A 16,181-nucleotide genomic window follows, 5' to 3' on the forward strand; every position below is an offset into this window, starting at 1 on the left:
TCAGTCAGGACTCAGCCCAAACCCCTGCCCTATAGACTTATCACAAGCTTGACCGTCCACCAGGATGTAGCTTGATCTTTGTGGAGTGGCAGGGAAGGTCTCCGACTGCTGGCCCCTGATTAGTCAGGGCTTCTGGCTATGGACTGTTCCCTTTGGTCCCTATAAAGCCTGGGCAGGGAGCAGGAAGCTGTCTGAACAACAAGGCTTTTGCTGACCCTGGATCACCTGCTGCCTCTGGATCCCAGACCTGCTGTCCCATTGCCGGGACCCTCACCACCACTGTGGCTTCGTGATGCAGACCTGTTGGGAGCTCTCATCTCCAAGTACCTGACGTGGCTTGTCCCTGAATCCTCTCTCCTTATTGATTTAGGCCTGCCTGAGGCTCAGACCCCCTGGTTTTGATCCAGCTACTGTTGCACATGTTGTATTTTCTAAGAAAGCTTTTTCTTTGGCCTTCGTTCAGTCTTCTGAAGACAAGCGGTGCCTTCTTTGGAGGTGTATGGTATACTAGAAAGTATGGCAAATTGCAAACAAGCCAGAACTAGAAACCTTGTCTTTTAAACCCAGCCCCAGCACCCTCAACAGTGCCTTTGATGCTAGCGATAGCAGTACCGTGCGTGAAAAGGGGAGGAAGGAACTATGGGAAATGCTGGCTTCCACCAGATGTTTTTCCACTTAAGACAAATAGAACGATTCTTCCGCATCAAAGCGCTCACGGGCGCTTTCCCTGCTTTTGAAATCTTCTGCGTCTTTGATGATGAACTCGGGTGGATGGGGGTGGAAATATGATTCCGGTGGCTTTTTCCCCCCCTTCTCTTAGTTCAAGGCTGGCAACCAAAAGCCGTTCAAGTCAGAGCTTTTGTACTGGTTGATTCTCCAGGTGTTTTGTGGGGAGGAGTCTGAAATCAAGTCACCCCCCAGTCTGCTGTCTCTCTCTGTCTTTTGCCTTCCCCAGCCCCCCATGGAAGTCATGAATCTGCAATGTCTGTGGGGAAACTGAGGCACAGAGCAGTGATAGGAGCCAGGAAATCTTGGCTTCTGACAGCCTGCTAGACTCCAAGCCCGGAGGTGGGGGTGGAACCCAGGGGCCCTGGCACCCAGCCCTCTCCGCGAAAGCCCTGGCCCTCGCTTCCTTCCCTAAGGCCTGGGGCTCCGAAGTCTTGGCTTCCAGCCCTCTCCTTTAACCCCTAGGCCACACTCCCCTCTCAGCACTGAGGATGGGACCCAGGAGTCAGGCGCCAAAGCTCAAGCCTGTGGATTAGACCCCTCCCCGCCCTTCCCCGCGAGCTCCTCCTTGCGTCCCTACGAATGCCGAACAAACGACTCCTAATAAATAACGAGCGGAGTGGCTCTCGCCTGCTGGGTTATTTACGGATGGCGCTTTTGGGCACTGATAACAGCCGCGTTGGTCTGTGTCTTTCGCAGCCTGGATAAATCACTCCCGGTGCCGATCAGCTGAGATTCGACAGCGGGGGCCTGGCTGGATGGGCAGCACTGGGTGCAGGGGTGCCAAACGGGGATCCCCCCTCTCCCCCTCCTCCGCCGTACTGTGCCCTGTGATGCACACAGCCTTGTCATGGACTTCATGGCCACTGCTGATAAACCGTAGCCTGAGAGCAACATGTCAGGCTGGCTTCGGTGTCTTGGTAGTGCCCTGGCTCCATCGCAGCTGGCTTTCTACCCCTTGTCATGCAGAATCAAACCGCTTGGCACTCCAAGCCAGCAGCCTGCAGGAGGTGCAAGCTCCAGACAGTGCCAGACCTTGCAGAGTTGCAAAACCCATGAAGGGATAAAATACCATTCCTGACCTCTGATGTCCTAGTTGCTTGATGCCTTGAAGCATGAGAGTGGCTGCTCTAGGCTCGATCTTGCCCACCTCCTGCGGCTTCGAGTCCCACAGGTTAACCCCGCGCTTCATGGGAAAGTAGTTCCTTTAACTTCTCCTAGAGGAGGGGTGTCAAATATGCAGCCTGCAGGCTGCGTCCAGCTGCTCCATCTGGCCTCGCCGCCCCTGGGCTGGGGCTGGACAGCAGGAATCTGCACCCATCTTGCAGATTAAGGGGGAGAAAGTGTTAGAGCATGGGCCCACCTCAGCTGCCAGACTTGGATGCACTTCTGGCTACTGCTTTACAGGATGCTTTAGCAAAGAGCAGGGACCCATGCACCCTGAAGGGATCTGGCCTAACCACTTCCCCACTGCTCAGAGGCTCTGAGCCTGGTGGCTGCCCAGTTTTTTGTGGGGGGGGCATCTCGATGTGGGCTCTGGTTATGGGCAACCCAGAGTGAACAGGGGGTTCCCTATTGCTGTGGTAGGACTTGCACTCAAGGCAAGATTGTAGTCACAGGCCCTTCCAGCCTTGGGTCCATGAAAATCTGTCCTGGGCTGTCTCCAGAGCAGGGCTGGGGAGGCTGGCGCACACCAGCGACCCCAGGGCTGCTCTTCTGTGAGCTGGGTGGAGCAGAGGTAGCTCCAAGTCCTCCCAGAGACATGCCAGAGGCATCTGCCGTGAGATGCCAGGTTCCATCTATCCCATACCCCGAGGCGGGTGGTCACTGCTCTTGCATTCACCTGTTGGATTCTCCAAATGTCATTGTCCCCCCACCGCTGCTCTCAGCCCAACAAGGGGCTGCCTTGGTCTCATGTCCCTGGAGCTCAGCTTTGAGGCCGACTTCATCCCAAGTGCTGAAGTGAAGCTGATTGCCCCAGAGCAGCTGCAACTTCTATCTGCTGTAGGGCGGCACGCATGCTGGTTTGTCGATGATCATCTTTGGAGCTACAACTGAATTTCTTGGAAGATAGCATCTGGGCTCCCAGACCTCTCTGCTCTAACTACTAGTCTGCACTTCCAGAGCTGAGGACCAAACCCGGGCTCCCAGCCTCCTTTTGCTCTTGATTTGGCCCATAAGAGACGGGTAGCAACTGCAGTTTGAGTCTGAGTGGTGCCAAGGCTGAGACTGGGGACCCCAGGCCTGCCTGGGAGGGCAATTATTTGGGTGTTTGCTTTTTTCCCCGCTGCTTCCCCTGCCCCCCATGTAGCAAATGGGCTTGATCCTGCCCAGCCAGCAGACCTCAGCTGATTGGTAAAAGTGTGTTGGTGCATGCGTGCGTGCGTGCGTGTGTGTGTGTGTGTGGGTGGGTGGGTGTTCACCAGGAGAAGAGCCAGAGGCACAGAGGGCAGCATGCACTGTTATGGGGGATCGGAGATGTCCTCCCAGGCTCCCTCCAACCTCCAGGAGCTGGTTAAAGGGGCTTTATCAGAGGAACCCTCTAGCCCTAGATAATTGCACAGGGGGAACTATCACAGCCTACCATGAGACCCATCCCCCACCCCCGCCTCGTCAGCCCATCCCGGCACTAGCAAATAGGCCCCCAGGCCCAGATCCTACCCCTAAATCCAAGTGGGTTTAGGCACCTAAGTGCCGTTCTCTTCCGTCCTTTCCAAATCCACCTCCTCTAAATCCCTCCATTGAATCCAAGTGGGTTGAGGCATCTAAGTGCCGTTCTCTTCCATCCTCTCCCAATCCATCTCCTCTTGTACCACACCATCATCTGACCCTTGAGAAGGAGCCAGAGCAAAGGATCCATTTTTTTGTGTGATTCTCTTTTGCCCGGACCCAAGCAGGGTGGAAGAGAGTGGCTGCGGGTTCTCCTAGCCTGAACTGGGGCTGCAACACGTCAGTCCAAGGGAGGATCCCGGCTCCGAGTAGGCTGGAGACCCCGGCAAGGGGAAGCCCTTGAATTTTGCATGGTGCGGGTAGCGGGACAAGGCAGGGCTGGCTGCAGCATCCTAGCAAGGCCAAAGGTCAGCTCTTTGTTTGCTTCTCCAGCCGCCGGGAGGGTTCATGAACTCGCACCTATTCAGCAAGGCCTGCTGGGAAAGCTCCGGCAACAAAGGCTCAGCTCCTGCCCCACCACAATGTCCTTGAGAGCCCGGTTTGTCTAGGACTCGTTGCTGCAGCAACCAGTGCTGGAGACACCCATCCTCCCTGCTCCCCGCCCCTGTTCCTGGAAAGGGCAGGGTGACACCTCGGGGCACGGGGACCTTGGTGGGGCGGCTGTCGGGGGTCCCCGCTGTCCAGCCCTGAGCGTGGCTGCAGCTTCTGGGCTACAAGGGGATGGAGGGGCCAGGGAGCTCTTCTTTTTGGCTGGCTTTTCTCCAGTCTTCTTCGGATGTGACGCTGAGTTGTGGCTTCAGACAAAAACAAGGGCAGCAGCAAGGCGGCTCCTATTTTCCGAAGCCCCTCGGTGACTTAGGAGCCTGCCTCCAGCTGGCCAAGGATTCTTCCACCAGCTCTGGAGAAGCGTTTTCTCATCCTCTATCAGGCTGGGAAACACCAAACCTTCCCCCGTTTTGCCCAGCAAGAATCCCAGCAGTGCACGGACGAACAGCTTCATCTCCATTAGTTCAAAATGTCCCAATTTGATTTCAACCATTGAAAGATTCTCCTGCACCTTTCTTTTTTTGGGGGCTTCAAATGAACTCAAATGTGGAAGTGAAAAGCCATCAGGAACCAAAGTCCATGCTGGAAAGGCCCAAACCTTTCTTTCTCCCCAAATTTCTTTCCTTGGAAACTTCTGGGTTTCTCTTGTGCATCACATGCAGGTGCTTGCACACCTTGCAGTGCTAATATAGTGCTCCCCGCCACCTGTGGCACCCTTAAAAGGATGTTGCAGCACCCCAGGCTGTTGCAGTACCTTGGTTGAGAATCGCTGTCCTATTGGATTTGACAGTTTGATGCTTTCTGAGCAAATTTCCCCCACTCCATCCTGCCCCCAGCTTAGATCCCCTTCAAAATCTTCCCCCCTCTCATTTCTATCCCCAAATTCCCCTCCCCCCCTACCTCAGCCCCAGTGTGAGCCCGCTTCCTAGGATCGTCTCAAAGTCTCTCCCAGCTTCCCTGTCCCCAAGCCAAACTGTCTGTAGATTGCCGTCCTTTGGCACGTCCTTGTGACGAGATATTTAGTAGGATTCAGTCATTTGGATCTAACAGGGCTGCACTGTGAGTGCTTCTGCTACTGTGTGATTACTGTGGCTGCTGTGTCCTTCATGGCCAGGCCCTGGCCCCCACTGCATGTTTCTGGCACTGCCCTGGTGTCTCTGGGGACATTCAGGTGGGGAATGTCCCTTGCTGAGCCAGGTGATTCTCAACCGGGGAGCGGCTGCACCCTGGGGTGTCATGAGGACCTTTTAAGGGTGATGAGGGGTTGGGTGCTACATCCTAGCAGCCCTGTGAGATGAGCAAACACCTACACACAATTCACAAGGTCAACCCAGAGATTTCCATAGGAATCCAGGATGTCCAAACTATTCTGCCCTGCCAGGGACTTGCAATAAGAATCGCTCCACTATTTTTCCATAGTCTTTTTTCTGAGGGCTGCCATGATGTCTAACTAGTTTAAAACCCCTGGCCTAACACAAGGCTGGCCCCAGTGTCGCGCCTCTTGCTAACATCAGAATAAACTCCCATTATCGGCTTATTGGTTAAGTGCCCAAGTGACTTCAATGCATAGGAAGCTGTCTATTTTAGATGATAAGTGCACTCCTTTTAATTACAGCCTCGTTGTAACACCCCTCTGCCCCATGGGACCAGGAGAACCATGCATTAAAAGGTGTTCACTATAATCAGTGGGTTGCATCGTCATGTAATTGCGTGCATAAATGCATGGCAATTAATTGCACACCCAAATACACACTGGGGAATGACTGGCTTGAGAAGGACCTGAGGGTTACAGTACAATATGAGAGTGCTGTTATTGCAAAAAACTAAATAAATCCCCAAGTGTCCTGAGTTGTATTAATGAGGGTGTGATGTGCAAATCAAGGGAGGTGACTCTTCCACTCTGTTCAGCACTGGTGAGGCTTCCCCTGGAGCCCTAGGTCCAGTTTTGGGCTGCACGCTTGAAGGGGGATGTGGATGGATGGGAAATTGTTCATCACAGAGCAACAAAAATTTGGGGCCTGGAAAGCAAGACTGATGAGGAAAGGCTGAAAGAACTAGGCAAAGCCTTGGCTGGGATGATGTAGCTGGGGCTGGTCCTACTTTGAGCAGGGGGTTGGACTAGACGTGACCTCCTGAGGTCCCTCCAACCTGAATTTTCTATGATTCTGTGCCCTAGGATGGTTTAGTCTGGAGAAGAGACAACTGAAGCGGGTGGGAGGGTTTAATAACTGAAAGGGGAATTAGCTGAAGGGTCTTCAGATATCTGCAGGGAGATTATAGAGAGGTGGAGATGGGCTTTTCTCTGTGCCTGTAGGGGACAGGACTTGGAGCAAGGGTCTCAAGCTTCTCCATCAGCAACACACAGCCATGCTCATTTGGAAAGGTTATCTTGGATATGGAGCATGGAGCCTCACAACCTACCGGACCCTTGGCCTGTCTGCCAAGACACGGGAGCCAAGGATGGGGGTAGCAGCTTCTGCGTGATGAATGCACCCTCCCAGCCCTGGGATGGAGACTTTACAAGGTCAGCTAGACGGCTATCATCTGATACAGGTTTGCAGGTCATAAAATCATAGAAAATGAGGGTTGGAAGGGACCTCAGGAAGTCACATCTAGTCCAACCCCCTGCTGCAAGCAGGACCAGCCCCAACTACATCATCCCAGCCAGAGTGGACCCAGGCTGGTTTCAAACCAGCAGCCATGAAGCAGGTAGGGGCTTGGAGAGTGCATGGATCTCTGGAAGAAGAGGACTTGAGAAATGTCTGTTCTTGCATTTGCTTTCTCTCAGCGTGGAGGGGGGGTAGGATCACTCCTCTCGTGATCTCAGCCATGCCCTCCCAAAAGGACAGCTGTGTGTGTGTGTTGTGTGTGTGTGTGTGTGTGTGTGTGTGTGTGTGTGCATGCAACGGGGAGGGGTGAGAAATGCATTTTGCTAAGGCATGCGACTGAGCCCGAGAGCAGCAATTATGAAGAAGGATTTATGTTTGCCTGCCATTAATCGGAAACTCGGTGTCAACAAGAAAAATCTCTGCTGTCCAGCGCGGTAGCTCCCTGCTTTATCATTATTATTGGAGGGAAGGTTTATTTTGAAATTTAAGGCAAAGATGGGTTTTAAATTAAATTTAACATAGGATTTGCCACGTGAAACATGACGAGGGCGAGATGTCCTTTGGAGTCTAATGGGTCCCTGTACGCCCCCTTTCTCCTAGCTGAATGCAGCACAGAAGGGATCTTGCCTTATCCCCACCTCCCTGCCAACACCACTCCCTGGGAGATCTCTGCAGCTCTGTGATCCCGATTTCCAGGATGCAATGAAATGGAAAACAAGGGACTGCATCTGGATGTCTTTTATGCCCCTGAATAAGCCAGCAGACCCTTGCACAGATGTCTGGACTAGTGTTCAGAAACCAAATAGGCTGCCTTCTTGTTTGGAGCAATAGGGGAGACTTAACGTAAAATCAACACTGAGCTGATGGCTCAGAGATGAACTGCACTGTGCAGGGGGACAGTGCCCTGTCTTCCACCCCCTCGATTCTCCAGCTGGATGTCAAGTGACGACCCACTCAGCCAACCACAGGGCAAAGTGGATGCATGACCTCATCCAAACTCATTGGCATTGGCTGATGCCAACCCGAAGGCAGGACACCGTCCTAAAAATGCCGTTGTCAAATTAACCCTTTCATGGGACGAGAGTTTCCATATCTGGGCTCGGAAGAGGCTCTGGGAGAGAGCCATAAGTCTATAGAGATCCCAAATGGCCAACAGAACGAGTGGCATGAATACACCCCAGGCAGGGTTCTTTGGATGAATCGGATATCTTTTATTAGACCAACTCAAACGGTTGGAAAAAATCTTTGCAAGCTTGCAAACAAGACTTTTTCCACCTATTTGAGGTGGTCTAATAAAATATATCGGATTTACCCAAAGAACCTTGTCTGCCTATGTGCTTAGACCAACACGGCTACAACCTACACCCATGAATACACCCCACACCCCTCAGCACCTACTCTGAGCTAATGCTTGGCTGGAGACTACGGTGGAATTTGCAGCTGGGAGGCTATAACGGAAGATATTGCAAGGACAGCAGCCATAGATAAGGTGGCGTTGCTACCTCAGGGAACATGAACAAATAACGGCTCTATTGCTCTGAATACCAAACAACAGTATTTTCCATTTATGTCATGCAGGAGTTCAAAATACACATCCATTCAATTCCCTAACACCCCGTCAAAGCAGCTCAGCATCCGTCTCGGAACAAGCTGAAATCCTTCATCTAACACACTCCCCCCCTCCATAAAAAAAACACATTTTTGGTCAAATCCAGAAATCTATGCCAGTACTGCCCCCTTTTTTTGGAGAACATCTTTGGACTTTATATATATATATATATGTTGGCTTTAATTGAAACACATAATTGGCTGAACATTGGAAAGTGGTACATTTATTGCTGAAAGACGGAAGCATTTTGGTCAAAGCACCAAATATTTGCAGTTTTGCCCTTTTCCCCCAGAAAACGGCTAGTTTTGCCCTTTCCCCGGTGTTCTTGCGAGGTCCCTTCCAGCCCCATACAATCTATGGGGGAAAAAATTCAGTTCTGCCTGTTTTGATATTTCACAGAAATCCTGAACCACTCGTGGGAGAATTTTTGGTGTAAACGCTTTGTTTCCTTTCTGGGAGCAAAAATGATTCCCCACCCACCTTCTAATTTGCAGATGGGGAAACTGAGGTTGATAAGGAGGCCATAGGAGGGAGGGGCCATGCCTCAATGGCATACTCTTAGCATCCAAAGCCAGAGCAGACCATTAAATCATCTTGTTTGCCTTGTGTATGTCAAGCCACAAAGTTTCACTCAAATACCCCGTGGCCAGCTTGATAACACTGATTGAAATTGGTTCAGGCTGACATTTCATCTCGAGATGCTGGATACAAGTAGAGAGCAGGAGGCACCAAGATGCCATCAGTGCCTCTGGTCCTGTAACTAAGTGAGATAAAACCAGTAGATCCCAGTGGATAAACCACACCCTGAGCTAACATATGAAGGCAACTCCCCCTCCATCATCTCGATCTCACCTAAGGGAAGATCTAGGGACCAGCAGCACCCTGAGTAGCACACCCAGGCCTGATTGCTGGGCTTAGGGATGGCTGTGAGTCATCTCATGCCAAAAAGGGAAGGAGCCGTTCATCACCCAGCTGCCTGGCTCGGAGAGGCAGAAGCGAGAGAGCATAATTCCCAATTAATGTTTGTGTTTCCGACTGGAGTGAGACAGAGGAGGCAGACGGCTGCGTTCCGGCTAGGCACGCCGTGGAATAAATATGCCAAGCGTTAGATGAAATCAAATGGGCGCACACGGTGGAGGGAGAGGGTGTGGAGACACAACAGTCAGATAGATTAGCCCATGCCTCAAGGGTTGTGTGTGTGTGGTTTCCTAACAAACTGTCCTCGTGCTAAATGCAGGCAATGGGCCTGAAGAGAAAAATGTTGTCCCTCTGGACTCGGGTTAATTGTCATGCAGGACAGCTAGAGCCATTATTGGCCTACCATGGCACGTGGTGGTCTATGGATCCACGTGGCAGGGCACCTACTGGGTGAACGCGCCTGTCAGAGACCCCACATTGCTGACAGCAAACACGGAGTCCTTTTTAGATTGAGCGGCTCTGGCCTGTGTTTTTGTGATGGGGTCTGGGCCAATGAAAAGGATCGTCCTAAGAAATCCTTGCTTCTCACATCAATCCTGGACCGTGATGGCTGTGCTAGCACTCTAACACTACCAATATTTAAGGTGAAATATAGGCTGTGTCCCCTACAGGGAACAGGAGAGAGGTACTCAAACTCTATCTTCCTTCAACAACCTAGATTTATGGTCTATTGATTGATCAAGTGATCTGTCATATTATCACCATGGACTTCCTCTAGCCAGGAACCTCCAACTTTAAGTCCCAGCAGAAGCATTGGCACAGCCCGGTCAAAATCCCCAGCTTGGGCTGCAGCCAACACCCAACAGCTCCGAGGGAGGTTTAAAAATACCCTGACATATGAAGCAGAAAGGTGGGGATGAGGACAACCAGCAAAGCCCAAAAGCATGGGAAATACCTCATCCATGGAGAGCTGCCCCCTTGAACCTCCAAGCTGTTCCACGGACGTCAGTCGTGCTAGCTCTGCATGTGAAATGAAGCACGTGCTTCAGTTTTGCAGGACCGTAGCCTTAAGAACTTGGAAGTTCTTCTGGAACAGGTGCCCATGACTTCAAAGTGCCAAGTTGAGTTATTGCCATATTAATACTTCTCGCTCATTATTAGAAAGGCTTAATTCGATCAACAGGAAGCTCTACGAATCAGGTAAAAGTCTTGCAGCTGATTCTCTTATGACTTAAACATAAACACCCTCCTCTCAGGGGTATTTCAAATAGTACTTCATAGGATCATAGGAGAGTCGGGCTGGAAGGGATCTCATGAGGTCATCTAGTCTAGCGCCCTGCTTAAGGTAAGGGTCACCCGTGACTAAACCATCCCAGCCAACTTGAGTTGAAAGTTCTTTGGTTTCGTGTTTGTCCAGCACCTAGTGCAATGGGTTCTGGTTAGACTGAGGTTCCTAGATGTTACCATGATGGTTTGGCAACTGTCAGTCCTTCCAGATCATGGTGTATGCATGAGAGGTCACCCAGACCTTTGACACGTAAATGTAGGCAAAATATGGAGGAGTGGAGGCTGCCCGGACCTTCCATCCCCCCTTTAGGCTGTTGAGACAGAAACCAAAGGCCAGACATTTAGTGCCTCCAGGGCTGTAGTTGTATAAGAGTCCAGGAATTGAACCCTGGTTTCCTGTGCAGCAGATAAGGACTCTAGCACTGAACCACAGGGCCTCCTCTTACCACACTGCTAATTATATTATAATAGAAATCTCATGAAGTTTCCTGGGCTCACAAGATGTAGAACCAGATGGATCTAAAAGATAGTTGGATAAACTCTGACCATGTCTACACGAGACGCTTTACTGCGCAGTAGGTGAATCTACTGTGCAGTAAAGCATCACCCGCTACAAATGCAGGTGCTTACTGCGCAGTAAATTAATCTACTGTGCAGTAAATTTGCTACCTGCATATGCAGGTAGGTAGTCAATTTGCTATGCAGTAAATTTACTGTGCAGTAAAGCCAAATAGCATTAAATGCACTTGTAGATGCACCTTCGGTCAAGCACCTGGGCTAAGATACGAAGGGTTGAAGAAAAAATCCAGTTTGCACTTAGAGACTTTTACCACAGACTTGTAGAGAATCACACCGGTGTTGAGACCCCCTGAACATTCAACCCTGCCGTTCATTTGCAGCCAGAGCTATGCAGGAGACCATTGCGAGCAGTCTGGAGAGAGATGTACTGGCTTCATTGACATACAAATGGGCCATCGCAAGACTCTTTCAAGCCTCTGCAAAAAAAAAAACCAAAAAACCTTTTAAATTTAGATTTCTTGAAAGTTCATATTTTACGGTGTTGCTGAGTCGGTGCTCAGGATAAAACCATTGCTGGCTCTGATACAACCGGGCACGAAGAGGAATATCACTGACAAATTGTGATGCTTAATTAATCCGACCATTAATGAATCAGCATCTTTACGGTAACAGGGTCATTAAGTGTACAGAAAACGGCAACCTCAAACCCTGATTCTTCCAAGCACGGACACTTGGGTGGAAACCTCATGAAATATTATCGATTCGGCATTGTTTCTCCCGTATCGTCTGCAGTTAAAGGGGAAATTCATCAGCGCTACCAGGTCGTACAAGATCCACAATCTCACTCCTGGTGGCTTTAAATTTCTTTCTCTTGGATATTAGGAAATAGGACTCGATTAAGGGTTCTGCCCATGGGAGACGGTGCTTGAAAGGGAGGGAGTTGTTGGAGGTGGGAATGCGGCAATCTCAGCTCTGCGAAGTGGCGTTGGCTGTTTACCTGGTATCGAGCGGAAGCTTTTGATGGAGAGCCTCACAGAGGGTTTCTTCCCAAGGTCAGGGAGTGTGGCATGAACTTTTTGAGCGAAAAAAAGGGATGGCTGGCAGCCGCGAAGAGTGAGAGAGTGGTGCAGTTTTGAGAGAGACATCTGCCGCCCTTTAAAACCTCTCCCGTCTTGTAGGAAGCCAGGGTGCTTTCTCGCTATGGCTGTATGTCGGTGTAAATCGAATGGCTTCTGAGTCGAACCGGAGTGATGTAGAATCAGACCCCAACTTTTATTGCAGAACGATCTGCCCAGTGAACCCCGCCCCAGTTTCAGTGGCTCCTATTTGTTCCTTTGCTGGATTACTCTGAGGCAGGTTGAATAGTCATTTATTTTTGGTGAAGAAAATTGTTCTTTCTGTGAAAAATGTTGGTTCTTTTTTTTGGTAGAAGAATCGCATGCCCCACAATGGAAGTATTTTGACCCAAACTGGGTTATTTTGACCAACACTTGGGATATGTTGGAGGAACGCTGCCAAGTCCTGCTTCCATCTCTCAAGGAGGCTCCCCACCTCTCGTCACCCACCCTGGCCTGCCGCTCCAATCCCTCTCTAGGGGGGGAAATGTGCAGTGTGGGAGCTACAGTTGGTTTTCTCTCCATTCGGTAATGGAGCTGCTCCAATAGCTGTGGTGACAAGCCCGGTGACCCATAATTAAATCCCTCATGAGTCACATGTGGCCAGCAAGCCACCCATTGCACAGCCTGCTTTAAAGGGAGAGTATATGAATAGGGAGGGAGAGTACATGCGTATAATATGGGTAATCATAGAATCAAAGAGCATGAGGATTGGAAGGGACTCAGGAGGTCACATCTAGTCCAACCCCCAGCTCCAAGCAGGACCAGCCCCAGCTAGGTCATCCCAGCCAAGGCTTTGCCTAGCGGGGTCTTCAAAACCTCCGAGGATGGAGACCCCACCACTTCTCTGGGTAGCCTGTTCCAGTGTTTTACTACCCTCCTGGTGAGCAAGTCCTAATATCCAACCTCAACTTGCCTTGCTGCAGCTTGAGTCCATTGCTCCTTGTTCTGTCATCTGCCACCACTGAGAACAGCCCAGCTCCATCCTCTTTTGAGCTGCCCTGCAGGGAGTTGAAGGCTGCTATTAAATGCCCTCTCAGTCTTCTCTTCTCTAGACTAAATACGTCCACTAATAATAATGTAGAAGATTGAACAACCACCATCTGATCGACCACCCACTGCTGTGGGTTATCTCACGTGATGCATCATCAATCAGAAAGAAAGTGGGACTCATTTTTAAATCTTCACCCTCCCCAGCTCCATGTTGCAATAAAATACACAGATTTAAGTGCGTGGCACACTGACCCACTTAATAAAATATGTTCAAATGCAAGGCTTCTCCGTTATACTGTATTTCCAGTTGTGCTGTGAGTCTGCCTCAAGGACTCGGTCTCAAGCCGTGCAGCCATGTGGTGCCCTATGGTACCGTTATTATTATGGGACTTGGTGGTATGGGCAAAGGGAATCATGCAGGTTTTTATTACAAGGAGAAATGATTAAAGATAAAAATTAAGAGATTAAGAAGATAAAAATCACACCGATTTTTATATGGAGATATAACCCTCGTCATACCCCAAAGAGACTGCCGTTGAAGCAGACGAGAAAGACTTTGGATGGAAAGGAGATGACCGAGAGGCTTCACACCAGAGTCACAAACCGGGGACCAGGTGCAGGTAAGTAGGGCTGCATGGGGACTAATTAGTCTGCCTGTTACCCTGACTCCTTACATTGCCTAAGGTCACTGGTGGATCTGAAGCAAATTCACATCTCCTGGCATCCAACTCAGGTCCCTGGCAGGCCATACGTTGAAGACATCTCCTTGCTGAGTACTAATGACCATCCCAGGCTGGATCTTCAGCTCAGCCCCACGTTAGGACCAAGTCCTCTGCACCCTTTCCCATTAGGAGTATTTTCCTCCGCTATTCCTTGCTGGGTTTATCTCCCAGGAGCCTATGGCAGGAAGACATCCAATGGACTTCCCAGAGCAGGAGGAATCCTTGATTTAAGCTGGTTATGACAGTTTAATGGTTCGTCCTCAAGTGAGCTGAGACAGCCTCGGTAACTTTTTAGCATCGTTCAAGTCCCATCTCTCAAGTTGCTTTAGAACCCGAGGTCCCAGAGGCAACGGCAGCAATTGTGCAGCGGGCATTAAATCATGGTGCCACTTAGTAACTAAAAGTTCCTAATAAATAATTTTTACAGGGAATGCAGTCCATATATTACAGAGGGCTGGATGCCTTCATATTTCACGCCAATTGTCATATTTGACTACCTCTCTTTCCACATGCCCCTGTCAAGACGCCAAATGACTGTTCAAATATGGGAGACCTTTTGGAATCGAGAATCATTAATTTCCCAGAGACTAAATAAGGCTGACTTTTAATGCAAAGCCGTTTGTAAGTGAATACAGCCCGCCGCCTTGCACGGGGAAATAAACCCGGGCCTGGTGTCTTTCTTGGCTGACTCTGTCCTGCCAGAAGGGAAATTCCTATGGTATAGACATGGGAGGTGGGTTTTCATCCCCCCCGTTGAGCGGTCAGATTCTCCATTGCTTGTATTAACTCAACAGCTGGGTCTAGACTTGGGGGCTGGCGTGTGCAGATTGGTAAACAGCTCCAGTCTGCCTTTGATGGGGAATCTGGGACAAGACTGGACAGAAGATAGATAGAAGGATAGATAGGAAGTTTGATGGATGCATGTGAGAAGAGAGAGAGAAATAGAGAGAGAGGAAGTTTGATGGGTGTGCATGAGAACAGGGAGAGAAATAGTATGGGAAGAGAGGGATGGGTGGGTGGATAGATAGTATGAGGAGGGAAGGAAGAAAGGATGGATGGGTGGATAGATAGATGGACTTTATTATAATTATGTTAGAAATCAAGGTGAAAATGCAGAACCCGCAATGAGCCCAACATGGAAGAATTCATTAGTACCAAATTGCCATGACAACCAGACATTGAAAGCCCCTAACCAATACCCCTGTCATGGTCACATGTTTAAGTCAACTGTCTTGTACTGTGTTGAGTGGCCCCTTGATGGCCCAAAGTGACACAAACTGGGCCACGATTTGTTGCCTGGTGAAGCATCTGAACTCAACGGAGATCCACGTCTGGACCAGGAACCACGGAGGTGGAAAGCCTCGTCTGAGCCATCCCCTGTGAGCCGGTTCTTGCACCCCTTCAGGGTCATCATCCTGACCTGGCCCAGCAAGACGTTTCCTAGGTAGCTTATGCTCCCCTTGCCTAGATGTGACCGGGAAGATGCACGTTGTCTCACAGAAGTCCAAGCTGACCATGCCAAAAAGGCACTGAGGGCAGCAAAGAGTGGCTGCAGCCAGGAGCAGTCCAGGGAGGCATATAGATAGATGTGTTTGACAAAAGAAAGGTGGAGAGGGAGATAAATAAAATATATAGTAAATATATAGTAATATATGTATGTAACTATGTAGTTAGAGATGTAGCTGGGTGTGTAGATAAAGGGGGGTGGAGAGGACTGTATGAGTGGGTGGACATAGGGATCAGATCTGGGCACTACTCTTTTTTTCTGCCCATTGCAAACTCATCACAAAAGCAACTTCAGGGCAATCAAACCTATTTGCAAATCAGGCTCAAATTCATTGCGTAGTTTCAGGAAAAGCAGAGTTGGGACTGTCTCATTTAAATCTTTCCAAACTGCAAAAAAAAATTACTTCCTTTTTTTGCAGCACAGGGTTTTCATTTGATATTCGGCATGTGACCTGAACGTATGAAAAGAGGGTAAAAATTAACTTTATGAACTCCCCAAATAGGCAAAATGATTCGCTTCAGGTGAAGCCAAAGGTTTAGAGTGAACCTGAAAAGAAAGTTTTCAGGGTTTTCAATCTCACAAATGCAGGTATCAAACTTAGGGTCAAATAGTTAAAGCGCATGGACGCGTTAAAGTGCATTAACACTGTGTGTGTGGACTGAGTTGGGACAAACTTTGGTCCCAAGTCAGTCCACACGCAGCATTAACGTGCTTTAACGCCTGCACATGTAGACACTTGCCTAAACCCGCTTAATGTGCATTAAGCTAACGCGCATTAAATTTAGGCATGCTTTTATGCATGTGTAGACGCTCCAAGAGCTGAAAAGTTGCCATAAAACCTACGACAAATGTCTCTCTGGTCAAACTCCCAAACCTTTTACACCTAGGAGAGAAGCTTTTCCTAGAGGAGGAATCGGAGCAAGCTGAACATCTTCACCAGGAGCATTTGACAAAAGCAAT

This window comes from Alligator mississippiensis, chromosome 15 (genome assembly GCF_030867095.1).
Source record: "Alligator mississippiensis isolate rAllMis1 chromosome 15, rAllMis1, whole genome shotgun sequence".
Lineage (NCBI taxonomy): Eukaryota > Metazoa > Chordata > Crocodylia > Alligatoridae > Alligator > Alligator mississippiensis.